The 9,153-nt window shown below is 41.6% G+C and overlaps 1 long non-coding RNA gene across 1 annotated transcript; it reads left to right on the top strand.

Annotated features, from left to right (window-relative positions):
• Nucleotides 1-823, top strand: LOC107139485. Its single transcript, XR_001503157.2, has 2 exons — nucleotides 1-37; nucleotides 395-823. It is a non-coding gene; the product is annotated as an uncharacterized LOC107139485 (long non-coding RNA).
• The last annotated feature ends 8,330 nt before the right edge of the window (nucleotides 824-9,153 follow it).

Genomic DNA, 9,153 nt, shown 5'->3' with positions numbered 1-9,153 from the left:
GCTCGGGGAGCCGGTCTACGGACTTTCCGAAGACGAGGTGAGCGGCACCCCCTCCCGCCCGGGACTCCCCGGGGAGTTCCGCCCCGCGCCGGCAGGGGAGGGATCGGGGCTACCCCTGGGCTGCACGTCTCCCGAGCCTGCAGGGGGGCCCCAGAAACAGGAGCGCCCGGGAGCAGGGTCGGGGGAGAGGGGCTTGGGTCCTTTTCCCCTCCAGCCGAGCGCATTGTTTGTAAATAAAGCGGCCCGACGCCCTTGGAACCGGGGTTCACTCCGCCTCTCCCCGCTTTTGGGATGGGCTGAAGGCTCTTGTGCCTCTTTGCCCCGCGGGTCCCCTTCCTCTCTGAGCCTTGTCTCCTGAGGCTGTTGGGCAACTTTACGCCTCTCGTCCCTGCAGCCCGGAGTCCATGATGCGTGTCACGTCTGGGTCGCGGCAGGAGACCCGCGCGGTGCGGGGGATCAGGGGCTGCGGAGGACCCTGATCGTTCCCCCGGAACTTTCTAAGGATCCTGTCTGCAGGCTATCAGAAGCGTGTGTGTGCTGATCCTGGTGGTAGTGGGGGAGACGCCGGGAGCTGCGTGTGGCCGTTCCTCTGTCTTGCAAAGTCTGAAACCTGGATTGTGCATTTCGGAGCCTCTTTTTTGGTGGAGGGCCCAACGAAGGTGGCAGGTGCTGCTCGAAACTTGGAGGAAGCCTGCAGTCCTGCCAACCCCCCTCCCCCAACCCCAAGGATTTAAAGCCCGGCACCTCCGGGGTGGGTGGAGAGAGGAACGCTCCATTGATCTCTTTTATTAATAAAGCGAATGTAATAAGCCACGCCCCCAAACGGTTGGTTTCATTGGAAAGGGCTTTGTTTTTTACCCTCACTCTCTCCTCCGGTTTCCCACTCCCCCTTTTGAAACAATCCTGCTAAATCACTGCTCAGCCCTCTCTCAACCAGCTACGCTCGGCTCTTATTGGTGTGTTGCTCTGCCAAAAAGGGGGGTGGGAGGCCTGTCTCGGGCGCGGCGTGACAGGCAGACTGGATGGAGCAGGTAGGAGTGGTTTGCCATCTGGCGGGGTGCGCGCCCAGGTCTGGCTCCCCTTTCGAGAGGTGAATTTACAACCCTTGAAGCATTACTCAGCAGGGAGGTATTTCCTATCCTGGTTGTGCATTTCGTGAAAAGTTGATGCCTGGAAATTCGGGCTTTCTCGATTTCTCTTTTCTTCTCCTCCCTTCTTTCTTTCTGAGGCTCCCTTTTCTCTAGTGATGGGGGTGGGGTTTAAAGAGAGGCTATTATCTCAGACGGGCTCACGCTATGGCTTCTATGGCTTCGCTCTCAGCAGCTTTCCTACCCTGCCACGGGGTGTGTGTGTGTGTGTGTGTGTGTGTGTAAGTGTGCAATGCAATGGGTATCTTGGGGTGGGGAGGATGTGTAGGGGGTGACTTTTCTCTGACGGTGCTAAGCTAGTCTTGCTGGGGTGTTTATCAAAAAATGAGCACCTTTTGTCATTTTGCCATGTTTTGCTTGAGTAAAATACTTTCCTTTTTTTTTTCCTTTGCGTTTTTCCCTGGAGATGGGTGAATGTAGCATTGTTTTGTTTACCCTGGGGTTCTCCTCCCTCCTGGATCCTCTCCTTTCCCTTGCATCCTCCACTTCTTCATTTAATGAGGATCAGTAGAGGGCAGCCAGGGAGCTCTTAGAGGTGCAGAGGTATCGACATTCCTGAACAAAGAGCCGCTTGGGTTAAGGTGTGGAGGGGGATGTGGACAGCTGTGTTTCATCTCAGGTTTTTAAAAACATTTTGAATAACATCATTTTTAAAAGCTCCCTGAAAAAATATTTTAAGAATGTTTTGGGAAATGCAACTGGATAAGCAAATCACATTTATGTTATTGTTGTTAGTGCTTTGTTTACATTGGCAGTGGTGTGAGATTCTACCTAGAGTGCATCTTGCCACTCTTGTCTCGATGAGTCAATGTTGATCTGAACTGGTGAGAAGTGTGAAAGTGAGGGATACATAGGAACCGAATCTGAGTCAGGGTGGGCTCCCTATGACTGGCTCACTCCTGCCTGTTGCCAGAGGGTGTTGGGGACCATACAGGTAATAGCAAGAGGTGAAGAAGACACCTTTTATTAGTTATTGCTGGTACTGTTTAGTTCTACACACATTATATTACACAAGACAAGTCTCATCATTCTTTCTTTCTTTTTTTTTTTTTTAGCCTTTTCCTACTAGTGAAAAAATAAGCCTGGGCTATTTTGATAATTTCACATTTCTGTAATACTTGGTTTTTATGGGAGTTTTCACGCTGTCAGGTTGCCTTCCTGAGAACAGGGAAAGCCTTCATAGAATACTAACAACAAATTGTTATCTATTCACAGCCAGTATTGTCTCCCTGAAATAGTCTAGGTAAGAAAACAAATGGAAGATTTTGACAGTCTTTGAAAGTAGAATGCCTGCTAAAAAAAAACAGCAGGGTGGGTTTTCTGAGGTGTGTTAAATATGTGTGCCCTGCAGTCTGCAGACTTAGTGTGCTGCAGAACATCACACATGAAGGTATTTTTGGTTGCTGTAGAGAAGAGCACACTTATAAATCTGTTAGAAACATAGGCACCCACACCTAGCAGATTTCTTATAAGTAAATTTGTTACTTTATTTGAGGTTGATGGAAAGTGTTATGTATTTAGAGTGCACTTAATTATTTACCATTGTATAAAGACTGTTGAGTTCTCTGTACTTTAGTGAAGCATATTATTAACCTAGAACATGAGTTGGGGGAGGGTACCAAAGCAGGGTGGTGGGTATTATTCATCAGCTAGGTCTATCTCTTTTGTAGAATGAAAAGGATTAAGATGTAGGCTTTGCTTATGTGAATGTATGTGTGGTTTAATTTCTGTAGTGTGTTTCTGGGTGACCTTCCTCTGGTGAGTTATTCATATTCACTTGGATTTCAATCACATTAGTTTAGGGAACCAAATTTGAAATCACCATCAGATGAGTTTTGGTGTTGGAGGGATTAGCCGTTGAACAAAACTTCTTATTCATGGTTGAGGATTAGATTTGGAATAGGAGCAGTTTGGACTAGTTTCTGCATCTGGCTTGGGGCCTTCGAGGTCTTTTTTCTACTTTCTATTTATTGTTGGACATCTGTAGCTCATTTGGGCATAGTTTTCTCATGAATGATACTGTTAACTTTCTGAAATCTTTTATTACATCTTGAAGGGTATCTTTCATTGAAAAAAATTGTCTACTGGATGAAAAACTAGAATTTGAATGACAGCCTTCTTTATAATATTAGATGGCATTTAAATTTTGGGGGTGCAAGAATGAGGCAAATGGCATATAAACGAAGGACAGGCTGACTTGGAATGGGACTTTGATTGACAGTGGCTGTTGTTCTGGATGACTCCTCTCCATCAAGTTCCACACTAAGCCTTATGCATACTATCTCATTTAAATTTCATTAAAAATCCTGGGTTTACAGATGCTGAATGAGAGTTCAGAAAGTGTAAGTGAACTACATAAGGACACACAGCAAAAAAGTTATGAGACCAGTCCTGTGGATTCCAAAGCCATTTTTTTTTTTTTTTTAAACATGCTGAATGGTCTTTCCTTTCTTCCAAGCATCTTGAAAGGTCTTTGTAGCTAGATTATTCATGATGATGTAAAACACATACAAACATTAAGGGTTGCAAAGTGATGCTCCTGGGTCAGATTTGACCAGGAATCTTGCTTAATGTCCAAGTGTGTTAAAACTTGGAAGCTTTCAGGAAAAATCTAGCTTTATTGGAGGAGCTACTTTCTCACCTGGCAACAATTAGTAGCTTCGAATGATGGCCCTTGGGATGTGGTGGTGTGTGTAGTTGCGACAGTATCCATTGCTCCTGATTGTTTTAAGGTATCTCTTTGCTGATTTGTATGTAATTATGAACTTAATAAAAAATATTTAAGGTTGACCTTTGACATAGACATTTCTTTCACCATATTTATTTTAAGGTGCCATCAATTTTAAGATGCATCATTATTTTACGTACCACTAAGAAAAAATGCTGTCAGATTACATGCTGTCAATTTTATGATGCATGTTTTTTTTTTTCAGAGATGTTAAAATATGAAAATAACAATGTTTTAGAATGGATAAATTATAGTAATTAGGAACCTGGGATGACTCCATGCCGTAGCCCCAATCATTCAACTCTTTTTTTGAATGTTGAAGTGTGAACCCAGGACCTCTATCACTGAGCTACACCCCCACCCCCAATCCAACACTTTTTTTTTTCTTATTTTATTTTATATTTAAATTATTTTAATTTTTAAATTTGTTCTATCCAATCCAACACTTTTAAATCACCCTTTAAGTTGGATTTCTTTCTATGTCTGAGAAAGGGATAGAGGGAAATGCTTTTATATGAACATTCGCAGAGAAAACATCTTAAGAATAATTGTTAATTTTTAAAAAGTGCCTTGTATAGTTTTAAGAGACTATTTCATAATTCCTCAGTGCCATCTTTGAGCTGCAAAATGGTCAGGACAAGACTGCTTTTGGAGATTACAGTATAGATATTATTTGCACCTGAAGGTGGATGCTGAGAGGCAGTTTTCTCAAGGGAAGTAATTCTTGCCAGTCATGCCAACTCCACAGCCTGTGTCAGGCTTGGCATGCTCTGTGAGGTGCAGTATATCCAGGACCTGGGCCACCACTCTCAGAGTCTATGCCATGATTGCTAATGTTTTAAGAATATCTAAAAAGGGCTACATTTTGTGGTGACATTTACAAGGAGCTGTTTTTGAAGTGCTGGAAATTGAACCCAGGGCCTCATGCATACCAGACAAGCATTCTGCCACAGAGCTATACCTCTAGCCCAAAGCAGTATTTTAAACTGGCAGGTATTGTACATTGCTTTAAATTTAACACTCATTAATTTAAATTCACATCAAGGAGGTAGTATCTGTGAAATTTATACATTTTGATATTTTTGTTTATATTATTTTCAGTTTTATTAAATCAGAATTTTTGAATTATTTCATTACTGAAAAAGCAGTTTCCTTAACTGAAGGAATAAAAATAAATTTGTTTAAAGGGGTGAAGACAGTGGCCAACTGGGAATCTTTGGATGATTGCAACTTCTTTACCATGCAGAACACAATTTAGGGAAGTCAAATCTGGATACCTGGACTTTTATCCAGTGCAGTAGGTACTCCCCTCCCTAGGAAGCTTACTTGAGAAAGTTTGTTTTGGGATTCTGGAGAGCCTCAGTATGCTTGAGATATATTTATTCAGGAGAAGGATGAATAATCTTGGGGAAAAATCCCTGTGAATATGCCAAAAGCCACTGAGTTTTATATTTTAAATGGATGAAATGTATTAGATATGAATTACATCTCAATAACATTGCTTAAAAATGACTAATAGTTTTAGAATGTAACATTGCAACAAATATGTAGTTCAAGAATGTAATATTGCAGCAATACATAGTTCAAGAATGTAACATTGCAATAATACATAATTCTAGCTAAATTGCTTTCTGCATTGATTTGAGTAGAAGAAACTTTGTTCATTGCTAATTTAACCACCTCTCTTCCTTGTGTAGTTATTTAACATGGCATCAGAAAAAACATGGCTATATAGATTAGAAAGAGAGCATATTTCATTAAAAATTTTTGAACTGAAATCTTCTTACTAAACAGGTTTTTTTGGTTATCCTTGAATTTTGTGTAGCATCAGGATAAAACAAAACAAAAACAAAACAACAACACACACACAAAAAAAACCCCTAAGCCTAACTTATGAGTTTTCAAACTTTTTATGTTGCAAGTGTTTGAATGAGTTTGTCTTACTTTTTTTTTTTTTAATTTAATTTTATTTTAAGAGATGAGGTTTTGTCTATGTTGTTTAGTTTAGCCCTGAACTTCTAGGATGAAGTGATCCTCTTGCCTCAGCTTCCTGAGTATCAGGGAGTCAGGCTTGTGCTGCTGAGCCAGGCTTTGAGATATTTGTTAACTAGCAACAAAGCAAACCTCACGTTTATCTTTGGAAAGTTCTTGTGAAGGATCAAAGTAATGTACATGTGCTGTCACCTGTCAGGATCATAAGTATTCCAGTGTTAGACTTAATGAAGGGCATGGAAAGTATAACAAAATGTTACTTTCTGTTTTTATATTGTTTCTCTTCCAGGTCACAGTATAAACAAATATATTTCATTTTCTGACTATAGGTGGCAATATTTGTACTGTTGACTAGTGTTACTGTCAGTTTGCTTGGTTCTTGTTGGTGGAATATGGAAATGAGAGCATGATTTAGAAATGTGAACAAAACTCCTAGACTTACAAAACAGCATTTTTCCCATAAACTTAAAGAATCAATTATTTAATGAAAACGCCCACAGTGATGTTTCTCAGTGGGCAGTATCAGGAACCATCAATTTTCCAGGTTTCCAGGGTTCCTCTTCTCCAGGTCATAGGCAGCTTTAGGAGCCAGGAACATGCATTTGGATTTGGGGAAGGAAGTCCCAGCAGCATCCAAGCACACAGAGAGTTGGATGCTGTCACAGTCCTTTCTTCTTGGACATGTAAGGACTTCTGAATACTTCTAGTTCTGTCGGGTGGACCTTTCCATAACTTACTGTCATTGACTTTGAGAAGCAATTAATGATTGCTAATTGCATGTTGGAGAGATTCTTGATACCTGACCAGGACTGTGGCTTGTGTCTTAGCAGAGAGCTTGGTGGTGTAACAACCCGGGCCACTTACGTCTTGCATATCTCAAATCTCATTAGAGTGTAATGTTTTGTTCAGAACCCAAGTGGTCCTCATGGCCTGTCCCTGTGAGGCCTTGAGGTGGGAAGAACTGTATTCCCGAAGTGTATCCGGGGTAACTAGCTTAAATTTGACACTTCAGTGGACTTTTTGTCCCTGACTCCACAGAGTCCTGTATTGATTCAGAACTCACTGAGTTTAATGTCAAGGCTCTCAGATTCCCCGACTGTCATCAAATTTAGTGTTTGGTGACTTCTTGGCAGGCGGGCCAAGAGATTTTGTATTCTTATACCTCTAATTCACCCAGGGAACAGGGCCATTCAAAGGTGAGTTTTCTTTTGGTGCAAGAAGCTATGAACTGCCTTGCTTCTGGTTTGGGTGACATCCCGTCACTTGGTCAGGGTTCTTGGGGTCCACAGTTTCCAGGTCTGCTGAAGTGAGGTGTTGATGGCTCTGGCATGTTTCTACCTCCTGTCTACCAGGTAGAGACCACGCACCCTGTCTTGAGGGGACCTGCAGTGACAAGGGCCTGGGCTGGGCCCTGACTGTTGGTCTTGCCTGTGGTAGCACAGTTTTCATATTCTAGTTACATTTCCCACTTCCAGCCTGACTCAAGGCCAGCCCTCTCTTTGTATTTGGTGCGATGTTTGATCATGTTTTATAATTTAATTTTTAGTTTTGAGACAGGGCCTTACTAATTTACCAAGGCTGGCCTTGAACTTGTAACCTTCCTACCTCTGTCTCACTAACTGGGATTACAGGTGAGCAACATCACACCTGACTATAATTTTTTTAAAATTTTTTTTTAGCTGTAGATGGACACAAAATAATACCTTTATTTTATTTATGTGGTGCTAAAAATCGAACCCAATGCCTCATACTCACTAGGCAAGCGCTCTACCACTGAGGTACAGCACCCTCCCCCCTATAATGTGTTTTTAAAGTGTATTGTAAAGCTGGGCTTCCTCTTGACGGTAAAACATTGAGATTGTTGTAATAGAGTTTAGAACAGTGGCCAGCACACTCCTACCTAATGGGTCACACGAGTTGCTCCAGTTGTATGTCTGTTCTGAATGAGTGAAATACAAAGTTAAACAATTTATTAGACTGGCCTCGTGATACAGTTTTATGTTTAGGTTTTGGCACGTGAGTGGTAGATAACCACCAATGTGAGAAGTCCAATAAGGACAGGCTTTGGACCACAGGTAATAAAAGTGACAAAAAGCTTTTTGTTATTTTTTTCTAAGAGATTCAGGATGTGTATATCAGGTGGATTCGCTTTATTTACCTCTGTGTCTTTGTTTGTTTTTCAAGTTTTGGAAGAAATTTTTTTTTTTTTACAAAAATGAAAGCCAGCCTCCTTTATTTAGAGAATCACTTTGTTTAATGAGCACTCAGTGGCAACTTATGGTTTAATATTTTATTTTTGATTAACATATATTAATTGTACATATTAATAGGGTTCAGTGTGCTGTTTGAACACAGGGTGCAGTGATCAAATCCAGACTCCCTTCCTACCCTCCCCCATATTAACTATTTAGTAATGAGTAAAACGTGTGTGTGTGTGTCCCACTGGATTCAAGGTTGTGCATACTCGGGCATGACTCAGATCTCTAACCAGCCTTACTGCCTGCAGAACCGACAGTCTTTTAAAAACTCTGTGCCTTTGTTTCTGCTCTCCATTTTCCCCTCTCATTTAATAAGTGAGTTGGCTTTGATTTCGTCATAACGCTGACTTCCTCAGCCCATTGTGGTTTGGGAAGGGAAGAGCTCGGGGTTTAAACTGAAAATCAGATTGCTTTCTTTAGTCCTCCTCTGATTTCTGTGCTCCACATATTGTGTAATACATGGATACAACCATGATTACAGTTGGTAAGTTGATTGTGAACTTGGTCTGGCCATCTGTGTCCCTCTCTTCCTAAAAGCCACAGGGTACAGGAATGTGGCTCTTAGGCTGAGCTGCATGGAGAGGGAGCTAAGCAATCTAGGCTGATCATCAGCTCTGGAGTATGTTTAAGCTGATTCTTGAGAAAGTGGTGTGTGCCCTGCAGGCCACGCCTGCCTTGGAGTTGAGGTCTTGGTTTTCATTGACTATTATTAGTGAAAGATGACACTTTAAGTGGGAGTCTGAGCTTTTGCTCCTTTTCTATGAGAAGTAAGATGGAGAATGCTACCGGGTATAGTCATGGGAGAAGGGGGTGGGGAGGAGAGATGTTGAAGAATATTTACTGACAAGATGTCAGTGGTATGGTATGTAGAGACTGCGGTTTACAAAACAGTGGTGCTATAGAATCCTATTGTGGTTAAAAGTGTTTACACATACAAAAAAGACTAGGAGTGTATCCCAGAATGCAAATGGTGGTTATCTTTGAGCAAAAGGATTACAGGTAATTTTTTTATTGTCTTTTTTTCTTG

This window comes from Marmota marmota, unplaced genomic scaffold (assembly GCF_001458135.2).
Source record: "Marmota marmota marmota unplaced genomic scaffold, marMar, whole genome shotgun sequence".
NCBI lineage: Eukaryota > Metazoa > Chordata > Mammalia > Rodentia > Sciuridae > Marmota > Marmota marmota.
The sequence above is the reverse complement of the archived record's forward strand: the minus strand, read 5'-3'. Positions and strand labels throughout refer to the sequence as shown.